The sequence below is a fragment of the Hemibagrus wyckioides genome, linkage group LG18 (genome assembly GCF_019097595.1).
Source record: "Hemibagrus wyckioides isolate EC202008001 linkage group LG18, SWU_Hwy_1.0, whole genome shotgun sequence".
In the NCBI taxonomy this organism is placed as follows: domain Eukaryota; kingdom Metazoa; phylum Chordata; class Actinopteri; order Siluriformes; family Bagridae; genus Hemibagrus; species Hemibagrus wyckioides.
In genome coordinates, this window is record NC_080727.1 from 6342723 (window position 1) to 6369923 (window position 27201).

The following is a 27201-nucleotide window of genomic DNA, read 5'->3' on the forward strand; positions in this document are numbered from 1 at the left end:
GATGGATAAAGCCTTGGTCGAATTTTATAATAATAATGATAATGTGTTCCCCGTGTCAGATTATAGGACAACCCGTGAGTGAAGAAAATGATTACGTTCTGCTTAGGTCATCAATCTTGATCGGCGTGTAAACAGAACTAACCTACAGGTAGAATAGTAGAATAAAACTAATTTTAAAAGCAGAAGAAGATGAGTTTGGGGCAGGGAAAAAAGAACATGGAATTCCCATTCCTCCAAGTGAGCTTGCGTGATATTGCATTAATTAATGTATATGTTTCACCATTAATTAACCAGTATTTGTAGCTGCTCCATGTGTTTCGTGTCATCCATCTAGCGCCAGCCAAAGTCAGTGACAGTGACACTACATACACATGAGTGGGCGCTTCACATCTCAACTCACAAAGAACGAATTCTCTTACAATGTAAAATTTTTGTCTGACAGCAAAAGATTTATTGAGGCTTCTGTGAAGTTTTCCTTAGCGAAGTTTCCTCCTTGGTTGCCTTCTGCCAAATCACTTAGTGTGACTCAGTAACTCAGGTCTTTCTGAATCGAACACACCACCGGCGTACAGGCTGTTGGTTTCACTTTAGCTCAGCGCTGAGGGGTGAAGTAGCTGATGGTCTCTACAGCATGTGTGTGACAGACTGTTCCCAGGAGAGAGTGAGGAACAGCTGCGTACCAGGACACAGGTGGATGGTTCCGCCACCTCACTGCTCCATCAGCATTCGCAAATAACGCCTGAGGGAAAACGGGCAGAGGAGAGAGCTGGAAAACAAACAGACACAGAGCTAATGGGATGGCTTTAGGGGGAAAAAAATGACTGCTCTGATGCTGATCAGTGTCAGTCCCCACCTGCTTTCTCTCTACCCTTCTCTCTGTGTTGTTGTTTTTTTTTTGGCTGGTTTATCCTTGATTTTTTGCACTCTTTTACTCCCAGGCTCAAAGGTAAGGAGGCTGTGATGGATGCGATTGAAGGAATGGAGGGAGGACACCATGGAGAGAAGCACTGTATCGGTTAAATGAGTGGGGGAGTGATGAGACAGGGATGATGGAAGCTGTGGGTGATAGGGAGGACAGGAGGAAAAAGCCACCAGTAGGGATTTGACAGGAGACATTGATAGTTGTTTTCAAATGTTTCCTGGATTAGATCTAGACTCAGCATGTTGCCTAGATAATAGTGAAAGAAAATGACATTGTGGTCATGTCACAACCTTAGCACATCTAATGTCATCTAGTACTTGTTCTTGTTCTTGTAGAGCTTAAATAGAAAATGAGTATGTTGCGTTTGTTCATCCTGGATGATGATTGGACCTGATAAAACCAAGTAGGTTTGAAGTTTGTGGGTTTTATGTTTCACTATCAGACCAAAAACACCGGCAAACGTAATTACGTTTACGTGATTAACTCATCTTTGGGATGTGTCGCAACTCAAGGCTGTGGTGAGTTAAACACAGACACAGAGGACGCATGACTAGTGGGGAAAAGGTGCTCTTTTATTTAGTTCAGTGGAGGCGAGGGTGTAAGAAGCAGGGGCATCATAGTCAGGCTTGGGGCACGGCGAGCAGAGGTGACGTGTCGTGGCAATTTGCCGTCTGGGAGCAGTCTCGCTGTGAGTCATTGATAGGGAGTGTGGTCTTCGGTGCTGTCATGAGTCTCTGCAGGAGAGAGAGAGAAATGGGTCAAGATCAAACTTGCTCACCTTGCTGTGTCAACTCTGTCCATTTTTAATAACCTTTCTTCTCAAGGAAGGTGAGGAGCCACTGCCGCCATCAGTGGAGACTAGCTGTGTGCAGTTTTGCTGCCCAACAATGTGACCATGAGCTATCCTCAGCAAGTGGCGCAGTCCATTCATCAGTAACAGAAGTAGTGTTTAGAGCCAATAGTGCAAGGGCTGTAGGCCTGCTATTACTGATAAAAAAAAAAACTTACATCACTTACAGTATAGAGCTACCCAAATGCATATTTAAAGAAGGTACAGGAAAGTCTTCATGAATAAAGCAGCAGTTATTAGGTAATCTTCAGCATCCAGGTTAGATTATTCCATGAGCAAGGAGAGCAAAACCTGTTTGTGGTAAGTGCGAATCTGGTCTCATTTTACAGCTCACAGTAGAACAGCACTGAAACAGATGAGCAAGAGCCCCCCCCCAGCTGCCTAGTGGCTACCATAAAACCCTGTACATACAGACACTCCAGTTTCTACCTTAGAAAGGTTATTTGTTATTTGGCAGGATTGGCAGGTCAGGTTCTCTGTAGGGATGCACTACATGAAGAAGAAAAACAGCACACACAAGCAGCATCCTCTTCACACCTGCCTGTCTGTCTGGCCTCAGAGAGAGCGAGAGAGAGACAGAGAGAGAGAGAGAGAGAGAGCGAGCACTGAGGATAGGGGATTGGTCTGGGGGCGGGGCCTGGAGTGGTGGTGGTGGGATTTATCTCCTATAGCCAGAGGAGAATGCGCTTTTAAAATGACATCCTGCACAATCTGTCATCTGATATTCTTCGGCCCTGTTTTGGTCGGCTTTGATGAAATGCTGTCGGATTTTTAGTTAATTAAATGGGATTAGATGCAGGCCTAGGATGCAAGCTGTTCATTTCTTATTCTCTCTCTCTCTCTCTCTCTCTCTCTCTCTCTCTCTCTCTCCCTCTTTCTCTCTCTCTCTCTCTCTCTCTCTCTCTCTCCCAGAGGTAATAGCTCTGCAGATCTGCTTGAGGTGCTGCTCCAGGGCAGAGCGGAGTGGTCACCTGACATGAAAGAGAGCAGAATAATGTATTGTCTGTTAAGCAGCTTAACCCCCTCACAGACAGACAGAAATAATGCTTATTCATTTCAATCACTGGACTAGATTTGTCTCCTAAACATCACTAGTCAAAGCATTTATTTATATAGACAGGGTAGTTATGTTGAAGCAAAAAAAAAAGGAAAAACTAATTTACATGCATTGCCATGCATGCACAAAATAACTTTAAAATGATGCGTATAATGTAGATTTGTTATTTGGTATACTTTGGACAAATGGAGAGCAGGAAGAAGAGTGACTATAAAAAGGGTTCAGTTGTTTACTCGGGTCAGTGATGACTGTAGACAGGCTGTTGTGACGTACACCGTGTCCTTTTCTCTCTCGTACCTGCCCTTCTCCTATAAATAATATCCTCTCTTTCTGACACCGCACTTGGCGCTACGTGGAGAATACGGCTTCAAACCCACTTCACCGCTAGGTTTATTGATCCTCATGACACTTTTCATCCATCTGTCCATCTGTCCATCCATCCAGCTATGCATAAGCAGGACTGTCAACACCAAGTCTCAGTAATTACAGCCTGGAAGCTTCTGGGTATAGGAAAACAGTGGGTGAGAATACAGTTGGGGTGAAAGCTAATTTAAAGTGTTGTCCATTAGAAATCTCATTCTCTCTGATGAAACACAGAGAGGTACAGCATCGAGACATTTCTATGATAAGGTCAATTCCACGGCTCGGTCCCGAACCTTTCGGTTTTCTGAACTCCAGCTACCCCCTGATCACACTTCTTGATTATTTAGAGCTGCAGGAGCAATGCAGAGGTGGTTTCTAACAGTAGCAGATTACACAGCTAAAGGTTTTTCACATCAAGTCAATGGTGAGGACATCTGATCATACATTATGACTAAAGCTGCATCATGATTGTTAGCTATGTACCCAGCTGTCATGAAGCATGGTCAGTTTTGTGTAAAACAAGGGTCAGTATTGTGTGTCGCTTGCACATGAAGCAAAAAAGCAACCTCAAGAGTCGGCTATTAATAACGTTTTATACCAAGTTTCTTTCTTCTCGGTGCATGACCTACTTATATTATATAATAAGTTGCTGCTTTTGCTTGATTAAAGCAGCGCCAAGTGATTGCTATAAATGTAAACATTTAGCACATTGAACATGAGTGGTACATGAGAGGTTTGTTATATTTTCTACGCTTGCATGGCCAGACTCTAATAAGAGTTTATGTCTACCTACACCAGTATGTGGAAAAATAAATTCATTTTAAGATTCATTTTTCGTTAAACAAATCTACAAGCCCTGTTACATTGAAATGCTAGCTGTATTGTAGACTATTCAAATGATGCTAAAAGAATGATAAATTTATGTTAAAAAAGCGTTCGTGAAGTCTTGCCTATCAATATGGGCGTGTACATACATCCTACTGACTCAGCCCCTTATAGATGACATTAAATTTCATTACAAGGATGATGTCTTTCCACTGATGTCTAAATTTAAGGCTTTTAAAAACGTTTTTTTCTTTAAACCTAATCACTCATTTTGACTAGACAGATTAAGCTATTGGACAAATATAAGTAGGTTACTTGAAATAGTCAAGTACCACAGACTCTTTTAACTATAGCAATTTTCCAAGGAACTAAAACCAGCACTTTTGAGAGATGATGTGATGGGCAATTCAAAGTAATCAAAATACAAGATGACTTTAACCACAACCATGCATGCTGTCTGTGGTAATCAGGGACAAGGGGGCTAAAAAAAAAAAAGTGGACTGTAATTGGACTCTTAAGCGTCAAAGCTACAAATCCTCCGAAAACTCGTGTAATGGAATGAAATTTATTGTAATGATATTCTCTCCACCTTTGTCGTTAATGATATATTGTAGTGGACGGATGACATTTTATCAGTTGATATCAGGTGCTGTCTATAGCCCGAGGAATGTAGAGCGAAATCTCCGGTCACCCGAAGTCAATGTGGTCATCAGCTTTACACGACCCTCTCGCTGTCCCGTGCTGTTATAAAGCACCAGTGGTTTCTATAATTGATTACACAGGGCCATGAAGGCCGCATGATGACCTCAACACAAATTACGCTCCTACATTGCTACACAGAGCCTGTCGTACAAAGCATATTTATGGCCCTTCTATACACCGAGCATCATTCACTGTCTTCTCATATGCTCTTTATGTAATGAGTTCACCTCGGATGCTCGGGGTCTAATTATCTTCATTGGTTGGCAGCCTATTAAATAGCCTGTTAAGTGCCAGGCATGTTGTGTTCTTTGGCTGACTCAGCACCGAACTGACTATACACAGGATCGTACCCTGACCTCAGTTATTTCCTGTTATTTCTGTGAAGTGGAGAAAAAAAAAAAGGTTGTAAAGAACATTGCGGTCTCCAGACTCCCGGGCTCTCGTCGGTAATATGTGAAGAGAGATGGAAAAATAGGATCTAAACAGGTATTGATTCATTTGGCTGGAGGTGCTGGAAGGGCCAGTGGTTTGCTGGTCCACACTTTGTAGTTATAGCAACATGCTGCTGGTTTCCAAGCAGTGACGAAATTGAGCTCTTGTTTTAGTGCTGCCATTTTAAGTGGATTGCTGATGTTGCTCTGTTGCTACACTTAACGGACGAACCAAGTGTGCCATTTGTGGCCACTGCTGGACAGCCATTACACTCAGACATGTGTTTTTGTGAAAGTTTCATCTTATATGCCATGTCAATGTGCAATTTTTTTCCTGCCATCACACCCGATTTCCTTCTCTCTGGGGGGCCATGAAGACTTTATACATTTGACTTTATGCATATTTGCAGATGTGTTATACTTTTTTAAAGGTTAGTATGGGTGAGTGGTGGGTGTAGAAGCGACAGATGGGACAGTAGACACAAAACAGACATGATACTTGCCATGGTGGACTTGGACAGATTGAATGCGAATATAGAGATATAATTAGAATCTAACATAAGTGTCACACAGAAACCTGAGTGCTACAGTGGAACATCAGAGAAGATGCCTGATAACATTTGATCATTTTTTTTTAGTAAGGATGGGAAAAATACTCTTAAACTTAATTACAGGACTTGAGTAAAAGCAGTTAAGTGTACTTTAAAAAATATCTACAATTAAAAATCCATCAAAAAGGAACAAATTAATTTTCTTTTGTTTGAATGTAAGACAGATTACTCAGACAGATGTTGAATTTAGCTTGATAATATTTAATAACTCTGTTAGAATGAATACTAAGCTGGTATTAACAAAAAATTACAGTAGCAAAATGATAAAGTTTAGAGCAAAATTTTTACAGCATTCTTCATGAGATTTTTGGGTTTTTTTTTTTTACCTCCCTGGTTTGGTCATTTGCCAATTCCCACCACCATCTAGTGCCAGACATCACATCTTTGCCTTCAAACTGCTGCAACATGCTCGGAGGCAGACATTAACTGCCCTCTTCTACATACAGGAGCTCACAGATCAGCTAGTGTAGCTGTGATTGACAGAAGAGAGTTCAATAACACCGAATTTTTATTTTTAAGATTGCTTTTGTAGGTCCGTTTGAATAAAATGATGTTTTTGCTCTGGTAAATGTACTTTAGTAAAAGTACACATATTTCAGTAATACTCTGTACAAATCATCTAAAACAGTACAGTAGTGAAGTAGGAATACAGCGTAATATTTTCCAGCCTTTGGATTTCAGAGGCCGTCTGCGAGGAGGAACCGATAAATGCGACACAGAATTTTGTTCTGTGATGAAAGATAATTGCCAGTATCTCCAATTATAATTTTTTAGCTTAACTTCAGAGAGCAACATTTATAGCTTGGAATAAGTGAAATGTATTATAATGTGGAAGCATGTTTACATGGGGATGTGTGGTCTGTGGCTGGTGACCCTGCCAGAACAAGTCAAGTGGACCGCAGGCATGAGGGAGAGAGAAGATGCAAAGGGACACGAGAGGCTTTTAGCGAATGTGTTAGTGGAGAAAGAGAGGCTGCAGCCACTTTCAGTAGATAGGACAAGAAGTCCGTCAACCTACCATTACGTTGGTCTGGGTGATGTTCCCTATTTGTTTTGACAGCTCTCAACTTAAGTATACACAGTTGCTAGCAATAATGGCTATTGGACAGTGTGTACAGCCATCTCTGTGTACCGTCTCTGTGTACTGCAATGTCTTTATGATTTAAGTAGACAACTTTGCTCTAGTCAAGCTGCTTTATGCATCACCACCATCATCCATGGGTACAGGACATCGACTCTTCAGAATGCAGAACGCAGCAAAATCCAGATTCTAATGGATAAATCCATTAGATGTCTTGTCTATTATCCTTGGATAAATCTAGATCCTCAGGGTTTCTGCCAGAGTTCTGTGATGGACTTTTATTAAACTAATATTAGATCAGCGCACTTATGTGCTTTAGTGTACAGAAAGTGCTTCAAGCATGCCGAGGTCAGGATTGACAGAAAATATAGTGGCAATGATCCAGTGTCCCTGCTGGATCTGTTGTAGAGGAAGGTTTAAGCCAGCAGTGCAGAAACCTGTAAAGGAATATGACATGAAGTGACCCAGACTGCAGGTATTGTGTGTGGTAGCGATGACTAAAGACCGAGTGCATGCTACACAAATTTTTAATATCTCAAAATCACCGAGTTTACACTTTAATCACTTGGTGGTTGTAGGGGTGTGCACTGTACATGAGTACAATGGTTACACTACACAGTCTTTGATTTTGTATGAAAACAGTTGGTTGGGTAAATGCAGGCATCATGCATGGTCTGTTCAGCAAAGAGAACTGAAGGGTACACTGGGAAAACTCTTGTTTTTAAATTGTGCAGCGCTAGGCATCCTGCCATCTTTGTTTTTATTCTCTTTACACAAATTTGGGTTTGACCTGCTAAGTAATTTCTTAGCTTTATCTTTTCCTCTCACTCTCCGACATAAGTAGATGGATTATAAACTGGATTCATTACAGAAGATCTATTTTACTTCCTCTCGGATTCTCATTGGCTGTTTGCTCATCGCTCTTGGTGCTGCTAGTCACAAAGGGTTCATGCAACTCAATTCATTCTCAGAACATCAGACATTGTGGGCGCTCACGGCGAGCATTCATCATGCTGTTGCTTGGTTGGAGGTAAACAGTAAGCCTCGAAATGAGCAAATCAGTAAATTATATTGTGCGCAATAGGCTTTAATCTGTTAAGCAAGGTCTGTCTTTACATAAGATGATTTAGGTATGGCTATTGGCTGGGATGGAAGTATATTGCAGCTGGGAGAAGCGAAGTATGCATTTGTGAAGCTATGCCAACATTCAAAATCTCTCATCCTCTCGCTCTCTCTCTCTCTCTCTCTCTCTTTGGGAAATGGAAATGGGAAATTGATGCCATTATTCTTCTGAGTCTGATTGAGAGCTGCATGTGTGTGTATTTCTTGATATAAATTGATCTACCCTTTTGCCCCCAGACTATACAACTGCTCTGTCGACCATTGTATATAATTGTCACTTTGTATATGGCCTCCAGGTGGCTCATAGAGAAACGATGGATGCCTGGAGGGCAGTTGTCAGCCCCTGGCTGTGCCATTGTTCAAAATTTACTTCAATGAGGTACAATTTGTTCAGCTTTGGTCCAGGAATATAACTAGTGATTTAGGTTCACTTAGATCAGAGAGTTTTTTTGTTTTTGTTTTTTTTTTGCTTCATCTGGTATGGCACTGGACACTTTGGATATTTTGGATATTTTGGCTCAGCCCACTCTGACATCAGCACTGTAGTCACTGAAAATAAATGATTTTTTTTTATTTTTGTTATAATTAAAATAACAGCATTTACATTTAAGGTTCCTGAGTGGCCCAAATGTTCATAGAGATGAAGTTTGATTTGATTTGATTTGTTAGATACTTTACTGATCCCGAAGGAAATTCCAGATAACCAGCAGCAATACAGACAGTAACACAAAGGCAGGTTGTAGATTGCACACTGTAAATCTTACATATAGTCAGTATACACAGGGTAATGCGATAACTGACCAGAAGTTACTAGTGCAATGCTAAGAACAAAAACTACAAGATATATAAGAAGCATATAAATAAAGCGTATGAATCACGTGGGGAAGGGGGAAAAAAAGTGCAATTTTATATGTAACATGATATGTAGCATGAAAGTGACAATGAAATTGAGTCTGTTTGTAATGGCAAGATATGCAATAGTGAGAGTAACTGAGCAGACCCTGAATCTAACGGATGAGAGAGTTATACATGTAACACCGTGATGTATATAGCAGACGAGCCTTAGCCTAGATCTCCCAGTCCACATTACCATGTCCCTGTAGAGAGGTGGTGAAGAGCCGAATGGCTCTGGGAACAAAGATAGCATATGTATTACAAAACATATTTAACTGTCTTGTGAATTCATATGAGGAAGCGTGTGTTAGCTTTCAAGGGTTCGATTACACCAAACCAGGGCGCGGTCCGCGTCAGGTAGAAGCTATCTAATATCTTCACTTCCTGCCAAGGAATAGGATCGGCTAATCTTGGCATGTTTCTTCCTTCACGTTTGGTGAAGGGAAAGTGTTTTGTAGAAAAGACAGTATTCTTTGTTGATATAAAAAACCAGACTATATGTTAGTCCTGACCATGCTCAGGCAGTGTTTCTAACCATTTGAGGTTTGAACCTTATACAATAAACCTTTAACTTTATAAACCTTATATAGAATTGTGCAGCGGTTCCATATAACACAGTTATGTTACAGGTACTAAACGTAGGTCTGATCACATGTGCATGAACCTCTGCATCTCTGACATGTAATCGAATTCGCCTGGTGTTAGCCGGACCTGTGATTTGATTCTTGGTGTTAGAGGACATGTCCTTATATGAAGTTCAAGCATGATTTCCTTCCCCTGCTCCTACACACAGTGTCTCGGCTCCAGTGGGCCGACCATAATTGGGTCTCTGTTGTAAAGGCTATGAGTGACATTGACCAGCCTCTAACGAAGTGATCCGGACAGCAGTCTTGCCTTTTTGTTTGTGTGTGTGTGTGTGTGTGTGTGTGAATCCCCACAAAGTAGGGGACAAGAGGACGAGTCTGCAGTGCTAGCAATTTGTAAAGCCTTCAGGACGGAGGAGTTTTCTAGCAGTAACATGACAAGTCTTTCATCCAATAATAAATAACATGTAATTTAAATTGCTGTGGAATAAAACACTTTATTATAGTTCTAGTAAAATAGTGAAATAATCAACATGGGGATGGTAAGAAAAATGCTAAAAAATTGGAGCTGTCTGAAATGACAGGCGATATGATTGACAGTGAAATAGGAATGCCTCCCTGTCCTGATTTGTTAGATATCGATGGCCCACATCATTTGTTTTTCTTCGTTTATAGACCCTGAGGCACCACTGAGACCAAATTTATCTGCAGAGGAGATATTTTATTGGCAGCTGCCAAAATAAGAGGACACCATCGCCATATATTACAAAAAAGAGAGTTGTGAGTAAAAAATTAGCAGACTCCATCTTTACCACATTTACCTACAGGTTAAAATTGTTCACATCATGTTTTAACAGACTGCTGGAGAGTGAGCAGGATGACAAGCAAGGATAAAGAGGGATAAAAATGGTGTACTTCTTTTTTCTTATTCTTTCTTGTCTTCCTGCTGTTTTTAGAATTTATGAATATATAAATAATATAGTTTCAAAGCCACTTTATTGAGTCTGCAATGTTTATAGATTGCAACAGTATTCCAGCCGATTCATACATCAATCCGTCTGTCCGTCAAACAGTTTGGAGATCGGCCAACCTTTACATATTTTGCGTAGGAGTGCTGTATTTTAACATCAGAGTAGACTGCAATGAGATCTAACTCAAAAACACAGCAAAAAAGAAAGCCTTTGTTTTTCTTTTCTTTTTTATTTCTTCCAAATTGACAGATCATCACTATATGCTAGAATATAGTTAAAATATATGTGTCCCAAAAGTTTTGGGACACCCCTCCAAATCATTTTAGGTGCATTTCAGAATACAGGTGTTGTTTTTCAGGGGTTGGGCTCGGCCCCTTAGTTACAGTGTAGGGAACACTTAATGCTTCAGGATACCAAGACATTTTAGACAATTTCATGCTCCCAACTTTGTGGGAACAGTTTGGAGATGGCACCTTCCTGTTCCAACATGACTGCACACCAGTGCACAAAGCAAGGTCCATAAAGACATGGATGAGCGAGAGACAGGAACGGGCCATCCCCAAACTGTTCCCAGAAAGTTGCACAAAGCATGAAACTGTCCAAAATGTCTTGGTATGCTGAAGCATTAAGAGTTCCTTTCACTGGAACTAAGGGGCCAAGCCCAACCCCTGAAAAACAACAATGATTTGGAGGGGTGTCCCTAATATCAACTGACCTCATGGAAACTGCTCCTTCAAACTGTTGCCAAAAAATTAGATTTTTTTGTATGCTATAACAGCACTGGAACTAATAAGACCCAAACATCTTTCCCGTTGCACAAGGGTCCTTGATGGGACGGTTTGCAAAGGTTGCAGTGGAAGAAGTCTGCACCTGAACACCTTTGGGATGAACTGCACACAAGTCCTCCATCACTGCCTTATCTCATTAATATTCATGGCTGAATAGTCAAATCCCTACATTATACTTCATAATCTAATGGAAAGCCTTCCCAGAACAGTGGGGCTATTATAACAGCACAGAGGCGGATATATTCAAGCGCATATGGGTTTGACGGTCAGGTGTCCACAAACTTTTGGCCATGTAGAGTATATGCACATTACAGTTTTTACCTTGAAATGTGATTTGGAAAAAAGGAATATATTGCAAATGGACTGCAATTTTACCCCCAGGACTATGATTTATTCCTCTTCAGGGCTGGCAGGTCTGAATATGTTCAACAAGAAGCCTTAAACGTGGTATTTAAATCAAATAATTGAAGCCTGTCCAGGTGACTTTGGAGAAGGAAAGACATTTGTAAGTTTCTTTTCAAGCTGAAGTGCTCTTTAAAAATTGTTTCAAAGGAGCGCCGCTTTGAAGAAGACACTTTGTTCTTGATATTTTCTGTGATATGACTGAAAATGGACAAATGGTGGGTCAGTGAATACAGGGAGTGAATGTGGAATTGTAATGATTCACTTCACAGTTTTGTTAAAGTACACCGATCAGGCATAACATTATGACCACCTGAGTAATATTGTGTTGGCCCCCCTTTTGCTGCCAAAACAGCCGTGATCCATCGAGGCATGGACTCCCAGTAGATCCCTGAAGGTGTGCTGTGGTATCTGGCACCAAGATGTTAGCAGCAGATCTTTTAAGTCCTCTCAGATGGAGGTCCCATCTTACAACTTACAGGACTTAAAGGATACTTACTGGACTTGAAGGTCTAACAGGACTTAAAGGACACTATTGATAGATATTGACCACTGCAGACCGGGAACACCCCACAAGAGCAGCAGTTTTGGAGATGCTCTGATCCAGTCGTCTAGCCATCACAATTTGGCCCTTGTCAAACTTGCACAAATCCTTTTCCTGCTTCTAACACATCGACTTTGAGGACAAAATGTTCACTTGCTGCCTAATATATCCCACCCACTAACAGGTGCCATGATGAGGAGATAAACAGTGTTATTCACTTCGCCGGTCAGTGCTCATAATGTTATGGCTGGTCGGTGTACACTATTAATGTTGTTCAGTATCAGTACTCAACAATACAGTACCAATACAATGCTGCACTAGATACACAAGAACTGAGGCATAAGCGCAAATAGTTGTTTGAAGCCTGACTGAGTTGTTCTGATCACCACTGTTCCCAACAGCTAATCACTGACTGACATTGTTTACAACAACCACAATCGTTTCTACTGACTGATGATTGGATCAATCATCAACAAAAATAATTCACTCAACACCATTGTACCCAGGGACCATTCAGTAATCACCATTGTACCCAGTGACCACTCACTGATCACCATAATTTTTTACCATGATTCCCAACAACCGAGTACTGATCACCTTTATATTGTACTCAGTGACTAATCACTGTTTTGTGTCCCACATGCACACTTCTTTGCGCCTAAAAATCAGTTATTTTATTCTATTTGTGTCAATTTTCCAACTAATCATTTCCACTGCTTCATTGTGTTTGTCTGCTTGTTAGAAATAGACAGACAGAAGACAAATTTGTTCTAAATTACTCCACCTAGATAGATGGCCAAGTAAATAACAAGAATATTATATAACCCTGAGTTTGTCTTGTTTTTACTATCGTTTGTGAAAATGAAGGCACAATTTGCATTGGATTTCTTCATGTGAGAGAATAAAGTGATGATGGGGCTGCGATTGGCTATGTGTAGAAATGCAGTCTTTATCATCAGCACTGCTGTGGAATATGAGACGCAGCATCGCAGGTATACACATTCACCATACAGGCATCTGACCGACATTTATGAGACATTTCTTAATGCTGTGACGCAAGCCTTTATAAATGTTCCTTTTTTTAATCAGTGGTGGACGGTGCTGACGAAATATAATCAAGTTAAACCTTGTTCTTTCACAATGAATTTGCTTAAGCAGATTATAGCAGTACTCAGCCAGGCATTCGCTCGAACATGAATAAATAGGTTACTTTAAAATTTCTGATGTATGATATTATTCGTCCCGGCTGGCCGGCTTCGTGGCTACATTTATTTCAGGACGATATCAGTGAGGAGATGTGCATGCAGCCAAATAACTACAGATCGAAAGCTTTCAGAGGACGTAGTAATCAGCAACATGTTCACTCTGTTACTCACTGTCATCAGCTTTTCTGCCATTCTGCACTGTAGTACAATGATGTATAAAAGACAATGCAGGGCATTGTTTGAAAGGAATCCAACATCTTCCAATATTCATTCATTCATTCATTCCAATAATTTGGAAATGACTAGAAATATTAGAACTTAGATCAGATATATTTTATTTTTTAAGACAAGTTATAGCTTCCCTTCTGTACATTTAAGTTGTTGTTGATCTTTCGGCTGCTCCGGTGTGAGTGTGCTGGATGTGCCGGCTGCTGTGTGTGTGAGGGGTCACCACAGCAGACCAACTGGTCCGCACAACAACTTGGCACAGGTTTTACACCGGATGCCCTTCCTGACACAACCCTCCAACTTTTATCCAGGCTTGGGACCAGCACTGCATCCAGTGGCTGGGGTTCGGGCACTGGCTGGGAATCAAACCCAGGCCTACTGCATGATAGGTTGAGAAACCTACCACTGAGCCACCAGTGCCTTGTCTGTACATTTAAGTAAGTTAATTAAATAGAGGCTACATATACACCAACCAGGCATAACATTATGACCACCTGCCTAATATTGTGTTGGTCCCCCTTTTGCTGCCAAAACAGCCCTGACCCGTCATGCACTGTGTATTCTGTCACCTTTCTATCAGAACCAGCATTAACTTCTTCAGCAATCTGAGCAACAGTAGATCACAGCGGGCCAGCCTTCGCTCCCTACGTGAATCAATGAGCCTTGGCCGCCCATGACCCTGACGCCGGTTCACCACTGCTCTTTTCTTGGATCACTTCTGATAGATACTGACCACTGCAGACCGGGAACACCCCACAAGAGCTGCAGTTTTGGAGATGCTCTGATCCAGGGGTCTAGCCATCACAATTTGGCCCTTCATCAAACTCGCTCAAATCCTTACGCTTGTCCATTTTTCCTGCTTCTAACACATCAACTTTGAGGACAAAATGTTCACTTGCTGGCTAATATATCCCACCCACTAACAGGTGCCATGATGAGGAGATCATCAGCGTTATTCACGTCACCTGTCGCCAGCCATAATGTTATGGCTGATCGGTGTAGTTACAAATATGTACTATCTATTTGCTTATTTATTTGAATAGTTAAATATTCATGTAAATTAATTGACAAAAAATTTAATTGATTAAGCAGCTTTGAACGAGAACAAATATTTTACCTGTTTATTTGTACAATAATTAATAAGGTAAAACTATACTGACTTAAATAAATAGTTTTTCCCTGCTCCCAATTCTGGTTAGAATTTTCAAATTAGAATTTTCTGAAGGAATTTCTGGAATTAATTGATAATTATAGATTTAGAAAGGTCTTTGTCTCTATCTCTCTTTTGAACCAAATTCCAACAGGCTAAGGATTAAGAATAAAACGTAACCAGCCTCAATAATAAGCTACTGCAAATATTTTACTGCAACATTAACAAAAAATGTTAAGCCCTTTAAAGTAAATGTATTGTTCTGTATATTTCACTCACCGAGCAGAAGCTTTAGTTTTAAATGCTCGTGCTGCCATTGAAAGTTATCTCTGCTTAGTACCGACTGCATTTACTTTTTAAAGAAAAACTGTCAGTGTTATAGGTTTTGCTTTTTTTATTTCTTGCTTTTTGTCATCATTATTCAAAGTTCTGTGTATGAGAAAGGGAAAGAGAGGAGGAGTTTGTGAACTCCATTTGTTGTGGTCAGGAAACAGCTTTGCACACTGTCCTGTGTGGTACGGTTTTATCAGTGCTACTTGCTTCTGCCCAGAAATGGAGGTTAGCACTTGTATATATTTCTGCTAGTGTCCAAGTAAACAATCTAATGAATGTCCTAGAGACTATTCCATTCTTATTGTTACAAGCACAGACACGCTGTATACATCTCCATAAGGGTTAAATCCATAGATCCATAGAGTTCTTTTAGGGTTAAATCCATCTCCTGTCAGAACAATTCTAGGTTTTTCTTTGCTGTCATACTACTCCCTGTGAATGATCTGATCCCATAGAAATGATTACATGATAGAATAACACCACTCACTGACTAGCTAGCTGCTGTAACAGAAAAGTATCATCACCTTCTGACCATCAGATTAAAGAATTCAGCAGTGCTGTGGTTTTATTTAAAGAGGCTTCATTTATACACCACAATGTCTCCAAGCCTCAGGCAGTATAAGGAAACTCTCTCTTGTGGCATTTATCCTAAAAGCCTGCACTTAATGAATCATTAGTGTCAGAGAACGTAGATCCGTAGACAGAGCGGATAATATAAGATCAGCCGCTTTAAGGATTTGCAGGATATTCATATCACCAGCGCACTGTAGCACCGTTCGTCTTTAGCCTTCTTGACTCCAGACATGATGGAACATTGATCTGAAAATCTGAAGGCTTCAGGGTTTGGATCTGATAAAGGAGCTTGCTCTCGGTTGTGAGTGTGTGTGTGTGTGTGTGTGAGGGGGTTTGCTGGAAGTCTTTGCATCAATCCAGTGGTACTGACTGAGCTGATTGAGTTAATTTTCTGCACAGGTGAACACTGAGACAAGGAGAGATTATAGTCCATAGATCCAGACCACACACACTCACACCCTCTCTCTCTCTCTCTCTCTCTCTCTCTCTCTCTCACACACACACACACACACACACACAAACCTACATCAGGAATAAAGAGAGTTAGTGATTGTAAGTGGGGTGCTGGCCGAGATCAGGAGGTGTCACCTGATTATAACAGCCAGATACTCAGAAGAAAAAAAAGACCAGTCTTACATTTTGGAAGTCTATCAAAAAGAGCAGAAAGAAAATTAGAGAAGAATAAAACGGGAGCACTACAGCCCTGATTTAATACAAAATTTACATAATGAGTCAGCGAATCAGTAAATGGTATTTTGTCATTTTCTGTTTTTGATTGCGGCCCGTCTCGCTCTGATGGAACAAGATAGTTTTTATTTTATTTTTAAGATTTTAGAGAGTTTCTGTTATTCGCTTGACATGTTTTTGAACTTTTAGTAAGGCATGTCTGTAATCAATTTCGATCTTATCCATTGATTGCAATTTAGAAATGTGTCTTAAAACACAGTCAGCATAGCCACATCTCCAGCCTAGAATCTGAAGGGTTTACTTTTTTGTTTAGTTTCTTTTTCTAAGAAACCCTTTTAAAACAAAGAGTTTCCATGTTTTTTACTCTTATAGGAAGCTCAGTGACTCTGTCCTGAACTGTACAACATCTATCTATCTATGTGTTTGAATTCTTCATATCTGCAAAGTGACAAGTCGTAATATCATTACACTCATTGGCGTTGTATTAAATTGGCATATTGTTTAGGATGGTGGCATGTGGTTTGAGGAAGTGGTCCAGATATTCATGTTTCCGGATGTAAACGTCTGCCAGTCTTCTCAGCATTACCGAAGTGTTGTGATTATAAAATGTTATGATCGTGACAGTTATTGAGTGTCAAGTGAACGAACAAAAGCCTTAGCCTTTGATGGCAGCTTGTGTCTGGTGAGCTAGATTGTTTTCTACAATTTTTTAGAGTCAGCGTTTGTAAGTAAATGCTCACAAATGTTGAATTAGCCGCATAGTATTTGCTCTCCTACACTTTTACACACGTCTTCTCTGTAATCTCCTCATGCATGACCTAAAATTGCCAACCAGCTAATGGTAGCGTGCGCGTGCATTCCTTTTCGGCTGAGGTGCGAAACGATGATGTATGACATCTGAATTCACAATTTTCAGCAAATAGCAGAACTCCATATTTTTTGTAGTAGCTGTTGTTAGCAAACCTGCTACAGTGTATTATGAAAATGTATTCAAGTGTTTCTGCCACATCGCTCAACCCAATGGTCTGACTCGGCATTATAGTCCAAATAAATATAAACAAAGGGGCACTTTAAAAGGAGATGGATGATATTGGACCAAAAGCAACGCTTTCTACCCAGTCAGCCAAAAATTCCCCTCGCTTACAGTGGCACAATCAGTCTTACCTCCTGAAGGAGAGTGCGTCTAATGAATGTTTTTGGGCCTGGCTTAGTAAGCTCTAAAAAAGACGCATGAGACAAACTGCACTTCCTGCATATACAGCTCTAGAAGGACAGAGATAAGTGGCGACTGCTGGAAGCCTGAGTCAGAGCTGCTGGTCAAACAGTGTGGAGGTGGATGGAGTGCTGGAGGAAGTCACGTGAAGTTTTTAATGACTATAAGAGACGTGTCTAACATGTGATTAAAGCTAAACCTTAACGCCGGCCAAGCAGACGTATCGGAAACGGCAGTTTTCACATTATACGTTTTACAAATGTGTCAGAACGTCACTTACGTTTTTGTCGGCCTGCTGATTCACGTTTCAGTTTCAGTCACAGCACAGCAGGCACTTTTACAAATAATAAAATAAGACACTGCCATTAAAAGCCTTTCACAACAGACTATTATAGTTTCTAGTAAACAAGCAAAAGCCTGATATTACAAGACTCGCATCTGCAGGTCCATATTTTTCTTCTATCAATAACCCTGGCTGCTGAAAATCATTACATCTGTGTATTCATGTGTTTGATGCATACAAATGAAACGCTGTGCATATATTGTAGTCTGTTGTATGTGTATTATATCTTGTAGGATTGGTTGAGCAAACTCAAATGGGTCAAACTCAAATGCAGTCCGGGGCACGTCAGCATTTTTGGGACTCTTTGAACCACTAAAAATATTCTTTTTTAACATATTATGAATATCCCAGGCGCTGAAAATAGAATATGATGATATCTTAGCAAGCTAAAGTATCATGAATATAATCAAATACCCTGGGTCAGACAAAGCAAAGTGAAACTGTACTCAAGTAAAAAGTATCGGGAGCCTGCTAGGGGCAATATATCTATAGAAAAGTTCCAAAAAAGGTAAGGTTTTTTTTTTTCCACACAGATGTAATCTTTAATAAAAATCAAACCCATTTCTGCTCTCTGAGAGGCCCCAAGCATCATAAGCATCTACAATCTGAAGGTGTTATCTTCAACCACTAAAATTCTATTTAAGGTTATCTCACACTGAAAACCAACTTGTCCTGATTCATTTTATATCAGACTTGCAGCCATAAAATAATTCATTTCTTTATACTGAGAAGTATGTGATAATTTACTAAAGTTAACTTAGCACACTACTGTGCTTTGGATTTGATGGTGAGTTTATATGGCAGATTATTTCGATTATTTAAATTGCTAAGAAAACAATTTGGAACAATGGAAACCAGTAGTACAATTTCTCAAGTATATTCTGGTATTTCCGATTTTAATATTACAGTAAACCAAAATACATAATTATTAAACCTGTTTCTAGACATCTAACAAGTTCTAGCTTGAAACAGTTTTGTTCTTCTAGCAAAAAGATAAATATCCTAATAAGAGACCCATGTAAAAGATTGGCAAGTATAAAAGCATCTAAAACCAAACCTGGCAGAAAGAAAAGAGAACACAGGTCATGTTTAGGTTGCTGCTCTTTTGAAACATGTGGCCAACTTTGTATTTAATCTACTTCATTTATATTCATTCAAAGCCAATCAATTCTCAGGACATTTTATATTAAATGAACTTGGATGTTGGCCACCGGCGTTTATTTTTATTTCATTTCATTCCATTTCATTTTTATTTTAGTAATCATTTCAAACTTCTGAAAAATAGATAATAATAATAATAATAATAATAATTAAATATTGTATCATTTTTTTATTTTTTAAATACTGTATTCAATGTTTAAAAGAATGAAATGAAAGAAAATTCAGTTTCATATTTAATGGTCAGATTCATTCTTTTTAAAAAAATTATTGTAATTAATAATTCTGTAACTTGTTTTCAAATAATCACGTTGCCCTTCAAAAAATAAACCATAAATAATAACACATTTATTTAATGTCTACAAAAATAAAAATCATTTTAATGGCTAAAGTGTTTCATGTAAATATATATATATATATATATATATATATATATATATATATATATATATATACCCATCATATCTCAGAAAAGAAAAAAGAAAAGTGTATTTTGACATAGATTTTAATATAAACATAAACTATATGTTGATATGTTTACATTTACAAAAAAATACAATAAGTGTAAAGTGAGGTAGAAAGAAAGATTCTGTAAAATCAAAATTTGCTTCCCCCCTTATTTTTTTTAATTTCATTTTTAATTTTAAAATATTTTAGCATTATAAATATACATCTAGAAATTTCTATAATATATTTTATATTGCAGGTAACTCAAACTCAAGGCAATTTAAAACCTTTTCTCATGCCATTCTGTCCGACATTTTTCAGGCATCCATTCACTAACCTCAGCTTTAATAAAAACACATAGCCTTTTTCTCATAGAGCAAGTGGTCTAAACTGGCATTTGGACTCCCCTGGCAAAAAATAAACATCTACTCTGACATCTATTCATCTATATCTGAAGAGAAAATGGGGCTAATTCAAGCAAAACAAAAACTTAAGCCCTCTCATTTATCCTGGTTATTCACTAACAAACTAGGAATAAGACTCAAGGTCAGACACTGGGTTATAACACATTCAAAGAGAAATAATAAATGTCCTATTTTATTATTTTTTTCTTCTAGTTTGTCCTAGCGAACAGTTTCTGGAAAAATATTCATCCGCTACATGGCATATCATTTTCAGCTTCAAAACACTGTCCTTGTTACAAGGCTGTTTTTTTCCCCCTCTTAATATTATTTTACTTCTGACCTGACCTGAGGAAAGATAAAAAAATGACACCTTCTGCAATCTACAGGCATCATTCTTTCATTCTGATTTCAATAGATGAGCGAGGGATATCATGGGATACTGTGTGTTTGTCAGAAAAACCCCAGCCGAACAATAAAGAGAGGTCGGAAAGTCATAAAATGAATTACGTCTTTCTTGGACTTCAAAGCAAAAGAAGTACAAGAGACACACAACACCCTTTAATCATTCATATCATTTTCGTCCCAAAACAACACTTTCATTGCAAAACATATCCAAGCCTGCAAACATATCCAACAATAGCTTCAAAGCAATTTTCGTCTAATACAAACCCTCCAAATGGGACACACTGTATTTTTTATTTCTTTTTTTATTAGTTCAGAAGAAGGGAAATATTACATAAAATTGTCTGTGCAGGCCTTTTCAAAATGACACGCATATCTCATGACAATCATTTGGAAAGTCCATGATAAAAAGGCTGGACAATATCACAGTATAATATGATACAATTTGTCACAATACACTTTCCTGAGATGTTTTCTTTTTTTTCCAATAGCATTTACAAGATCGATTGGAGGTCTGTGACATGATGAAAGGTTTTTTACCGAGCCTCTTCTGTTTCTTATCTCTTATTTCAGTTCAAAATCATTTCTTTTTGCAGACACACAGAAAAGGATCAGTTAGTTGTCATTTGTTTTTACTGTAACCTCCGTAGATATATCGTGATGTACAATATACTGTGCATCAGAGGACACACACATATTTAAAGACATGGCAGAAAGCCTGATTGTGTATTATGTGGCTCAGGCAGAAAGAACTGTGCTGCTAAATTACTGGCAGGCTTGGATAGAGTGCAAGCCAGAGAGAGAGAGAGAGAATACAGCAGCACAAAATACCAGCGACAGGAAATAAAGGAAGAACCTCTGCTTTGTTTATGAGCTAAAATCTTTCATGTATTATTTAGCCTAACCCTGAGCACAATTTGGTTGGACGTGCGAACACAGGAACTGCAGAAATGTTTTTTAATGATATTTTATGAATTATGTTACAGACAGCAAAATGTGCATTGCACTCAACCGGGGCCAAAATATCACACATAGCAGAACAGTGTCTTTTTGAACAGTACAGGATAGAGGATCCTGGTCGAATCCTGTTACATCTGATGGTCCAGAGGTTTGTTTTAGTCTCTAGACCAAATGTGGTACTGATGCAGTTCAGAAATGGTTGACACTCAAGTCAGTCACAGCGTAATTATCCATGAAACCAAACGGCTTATTAAACGGTTTATTAAAAATCTATTCGCACCGCATCATTTTTCTTTCCGTTAGTAAAGTTTATGCTTTCAGTGCTGCATGTAGGATCACAGCTGTGGTTGTTGCTGAACCGTCTTGAGATGAATGCTAGCACTTGATTGGCACACTCTCACTCATAACAACCATCTCTCCAGTCATTTGAAACCCCATGATTTCAGGTTTGTAAATGTGTTCATTGCTAGCATGGGTTCTATATAAACAGTCTCTCTATAAGCTTAATCAGAATGCATGTACACACTCGGGTTTGGCGGTGTACTCAGCTTCATCTCACTCTCTCTCTCTCTCTCTCTCTCTCTCTCTATTTTTCTGATACGGCTTGGCACAACATTTTATAGATGTGGCTAATAAACTATATGGTTAAACGTTTTCGTACACACCAGCCATGTGTTGTTTTTAAACCTTTGCTGTTGTAATAAATTCCTCTCTTCTGCGAAGTCTTTCCACTAAACACATGGCTATGGTGATTCAGACACTAGAGCATTAGTGAGTTCAGGCACTAATGTCAAATGAGGAGGAGGAGGCCTGGTTTTACAAATCATCCCAAAGGTGGTCAGTGGGGTTGAGGTCAGGGCTCTGTGTAGGACACTCAAGCTCTTGGCCAACTTCAGCGAACTATGTCTTCATGGACCTTTGTTTGTGCAGAGGGACAGTGTCATTCTGGAGCATCTTTATGCCTCTTAGACATTCTATACAATTATGGGCTTCCAGCTTTGTTGCTACAGTTTGAAAAAGAACCGCATGTACATTATATTGCCAAATGTTTTGGGACACCCCTGCAAATCATTGGGTTCAGTGATGTTTTTCAGGGGTTGGGCTTGGCAGCATGAGCAGGATGTCTTTATGGACCTTCATCCTACATCATCCATGTCTTTATGGACCTTGCTTTGTGCACTGGTGTGCAGTCATGTTGGAACAGGAAGGGGCCATCCCCAAACTGTTCCCACAAAGTTGGGAGCATCTGTCATCTGTCAAAAAGAAGGCGGTTTGAGGTGTCCCAAAACTTTTGGCAATATATTGTAGGTAAAGCTCTTATTGCTCCTCGCTCTGCACCACGCTCCCTTCGATCCACTAGCACTGCTCGACTTGTCCCACCTTCTATCAGGGTAAGAGGTAGGTATACATCTAGACTCTTCTCTGTTCTGGCACCAAGGTGGAGAAATGAACTTCTCCAAAATGTCCGAACAACCGAGTCACTGACCGTCTTCAAACAATGGAGGAAGACCTACCACTTCCTGAAACTCTTAAACTAGCTCTTATTTTTCCCTGTTTGTTTTATGTACTGTTGTATGTTGTATGTAAAAGAAAAAATATATCTCTCAACCCAGATGTGTTCCACCAAAACACAGTTTTTAGGCTAAGTCTGTGACCTACTGATCCGGTGTAAATGTATTCATTAATAAAGCACTTTTGGACGTCGCTCTGCATATGGGCATCTGTCAAATGCCAGAAATGTAAATGATGGTCAGTGCAGTGTTTGTGTTCTGACTCTGCTGACTGACAGTGTTCAGCACCATTAACATCTATTTGGCTGGAATTTAGTGCAGATCCACATTGTGGATTATTTTATGACTCGTATGGTCACCGTTCCTAAACCCGCCTTCTGTCATGGGACTATTTATTAATCTACTCCAAGAATGCTCGTGAGAGGTTGTCTGAGGTTGTCGCAACTCGTACCAACATCCAGTAGTAAAGCATACTCGTATTATGTGTTATATCTTGGTATTTATTATGGGTTGGAGGCAGAACTTTTTGACAGCCAAGCTGCTATACTGACATGCGAGACGGAAAAAGAGTGCCGAAGCAGAGAGCCTCAGAGCCCCTCAGGGTAGGTTCTGGACAAAAAAAAAAAAAGAATTCTGAATACATTTCACAAAACCATTATTCTACTTAACCAAAAATTTGCTTTTTCTACCCCAAATAAATTCTTTGTTTTTTTTTCCCTTCTTTTAAAATTACCAAAATTACCAATTACCACAAAAAAAATAGAATTATATTTTACTCAGATTCTGATGACTGACACCCAAAGATGAGTCATGAGTGCAGTTTGCTTGTAAGGAAGATGTAAGACGACGTGAAAACATTTCATACTAGTCCAAAAAAAAATAATGTTCTTCTGTGCAAATGTGTTACGGTGCTAATATAGCTCTAAGCGATGCTAACAAGGCATACGACTGCCCTTTAATATCACTGCTATCTGTTAGACTCTCTTCCTCTCTCTCACTCGTTCTCTATCCCTCATATATGTCTTTCTCCACTCCCTATCCGTATATCACCCTGTCTGTGTGTGACTGCGTATGAATAATTCATCAATAAAAGTGAGGGATGGAAGACGGAATGCAGCACTAGGAGAAGTGATGGGGGGAAAAAGGGCAGGTCTGTCTGGTACACTAAGCTGCAGCGTGACCCCCCAGCTCCACGGTCACACTGTCTCGGCGCTGACGTGGGTTCCAGATAGACGCCTCTGCTGACCTTGCCTTCCAGACTGCGATTCGCGCAAAAGATTATTACTCCGCGTTTTTTTTTAATTTTGATTTATTAAAATAATAGGACCACTTGCGGAAAGCAGACACTGCGCTGTTATTTGCCCTCTGGGTTACGTTAAGCACTTTGAGTCTTGTTATGCATTGAAGGAGATTTTTTAATATAGACAATGAGACTGTGAAGGACGTCGAAGGTTACACAAATGAGACGCCATACACAGTCTGCATGAAAACGAGGAGGTGTGTGAATCATAACCACGTATTTGCATGCCTCGGAAGTTTATTGCCGCGTTTCATCTCTTCTTTTAAGGCTCCTTGAACATAGTAGGGGTTTCACAGCTATTAATTTTTACTAGTTGACCAGTAATTCAAACAAAGTACTCGATTAACTCGACTCGACCCGCAAAAACCGCTTCCGCACGTCACTGTTTTAGTGTATGCATCAAGACCGCACTTCAGTTAACAGCCACACAGGGAAAATAATTACTGAAAACATTGCCACTGGAACTGAGAGCATGCAGCACGGAAGCTCAAGTCCATCAACAGAGCGCTCTTTTATTACTCAATAAGAGGTCTTGCTTCCTGCAATGTTAAACCTGCATGTTGTACAGCCTCAGCAAAGGCTCTGGTCTAGCTGAGTAGGAGGGGACGGTGATCCAATCCGAGATTTTATTCAGCTTTAAGGGACAACAAATGTTATTTTTTGGGTGTGGGAATAAAAATGAGTCTAGTGCACACCTCCACACTATGTCTTTTGAATTTGTACCTACAGTATACCAGTGAAAACATTATATGTTTAAAAGCATAAACATGGTATTTGTAAAAGCTCCATGGACCTCTAAAAGCACTATACACCTGCATATTATCATACTTAGTGTCCTGATATTTGCTGTTGACTGTGTAGTTTTTTTCCATTCGAGTGATTTTTAATAATGCTGTCCCTGAGGACTATAGCAGGCTCCTTTACCTTCCCTGTGGTTGCTAATAGTTGCATCAAATCTTACCAATGAAACCTGGTGTAATTTGTTCATATACTCATTTCCCATGACCGGGTGTATATGGGTGATTTATGGTGCAGTAGAGGAAGGGGAGGGTAAAAAGGTGCAGCAGGTGCATAGCTGATCACACACTCGTTCTGTATTATGGATTAAAAGTATTATTTAATGGCCCAAGGCCAATTCATGATTTTGATGACCACAAATTTTTTAAAAAGTACCTCAGTGAATCATGGTTCATGGTTAAAAAAAAAAAAAAGAGGCTAAGAAGAACCGACTAGCTTGTCTGAATATAAAGTTTATCAAATGATTTTCCCGGACACGTATCCTTCATCTGCCAGAATTAAAGACGGCTGGTGTACAGCAGTAAATCTGACCTCAGTACTGAAAGTACAATCTCACATCGATGGATATGTCTAGACAGAAAAATGATTGGAAGCAATAATAACAGAATGTGGATACACACAACATTAAGTACCCATCCAGTGACTAGCCGCTAGCTGCTTTGACTAGCGACATTCTCTCGATGGTCAGCGTGTGTCCTTGCAGCTTTGCATGATGCTGTGTTTACAGGATAATTGATTGGTTACAGTCCCTTGGTTTCTAATTGGCCTCTGATATTTATGAGTGTGCACCTGGGGGCTGTGTGTTATTTAGCATATAGGCTAGGATTAGCAACAGCTGCTAACTACTGCTGTTTATTCAAAACACTTACTCAATGCCAGTTCATATATTTCGACGCAGTAGAGCAATTGCTATAAAATCAGGCATTTTTATTTCTAAAATCTGATTGGCTGGACAACATTTGAAGCTGTTTAGAAATGCTTTAGATTCGCAAACTGGACCAAGGACTGCACCAGGAATCGGTCCAATTTCTTTGGCCAGACAGACCTTTCGGTAGGTTTAAAGGCTACTTAAGAGTTGGTCGGTTTTTACAATTCAGATACTCAACAGTATATAAGTATGCGATTTGAAACCCCTTTTTTTTTTTTTTTTACCAGTATACCAGTGTTCCATTTCATCAGCAGAATGAAAATCAGACATTTTCAATTAGAATAAACAAATGAATTATTTGATTGCTGCAAGTCTGGTTTAAAATGTCATGACACTGTTGGCTTTTAGTGTAAGATGTTTGTTTTTCCATCTGTTGGATAACGTTACACAGAATTTGAGTGGATGAATATAACACTGTCAAACTTGGCATGCTTATGGACAAACTCTTGTGGCATCTCGGAGAGAGGAAATGGTTTTGGCATCACCATTTACGTTAAAGATAGAAACATGTTATTCATTATGTTAAAATACATGAATAAATAAATAAATTAATTAATTATTAAATAAATATATGTATTATATTTATATCTATTATAAATATATGTATACATAATATAATAATGTATTTAAAAAATAATAAATAAATAAAATTAATGAATGAATAACAAAAACTAACCTTTTTTTTTCTCTATAAATATATTACTGGCCTTTGGGAAAAAGAGTTTATTTAAACATGATGAATTGCAGTATTGTTCAGTTTTCAGTAATTTTCCGGTATAACAAATGCAGCTGGTTTATAAATTAATGCCAAAAGTATAATTAGCATAAAATGTGCTCAGTACCGAGGACATTTGTCTAGTAAAATCTCCTATGACTTTCATGTCCTTTACTTATTAATGTTATTAATTGTACCCAGCACTAGCTTTAAAATTTAGAAAACATGTGGCTGAACTGCACCTAATTATCACATAAAAGCAAATATTTCAATATTTGGGATAATACGTCAGCAAATAAATGACGAATCAGCTTAAATGTAGGTTTTAATAGAGAGCGCTATTAGAAAAATCATTAACATTTAACATCTTGTGTAAAAAAAAAGATCCTGTATGGTTGCTCTAATAACTGATTGAAATGACAAATAAAGTATATTTATCACATGAATGGAGCTTAACTGTACTAAATCACCTAGACATCCTTCACCATAAACCTTAACAAGCCCAAAAGAATGAAACGTGAAACTTTAACCGGCTTCATTAAAACTCGCTGCACATATTTTACTGCTACATCGGAAAAATGTCAAGCCCTTTTGAGTTTAATGTGTGATGAGGCTATAACCTTAACCGTTTCGTTCATTTCAACGACCAAGCAGGAAGTTTTGTTTCATTTTTTTTAATGCCTTCTTTAAGATGATGCT

General features: G+C 39.1%; 1 protein-coding gene and 1 long non-coding RNA gene across 5 annotated transcripts in view; one reads left to right on the forward strand and one right to left on the reverse strand.

Annotated features, from left to right (window-relative positions):
• Positions 1-27201, forward strand: part of whrna (whirlin a) — a 107086-nt gene that overhangs the window by 16851 nt on the left and 63034 nt on the right. The gene's annotated exons all lie outside the window — the stretch shown is intronic.
• Positions 1467-2333, reverse strand: LOC131369617 (uncharacterized). Its single transcript, XR_009207287.1, has 3 exons — positions 2202-2333; positions 1734-1909; positions 1467-1656 (listed from the first exon to the last, which is right to left on the reverse strand). It is a non-coding gene; the product is annotated as an uncharacterized LOC131369617 (long non-coding RNA).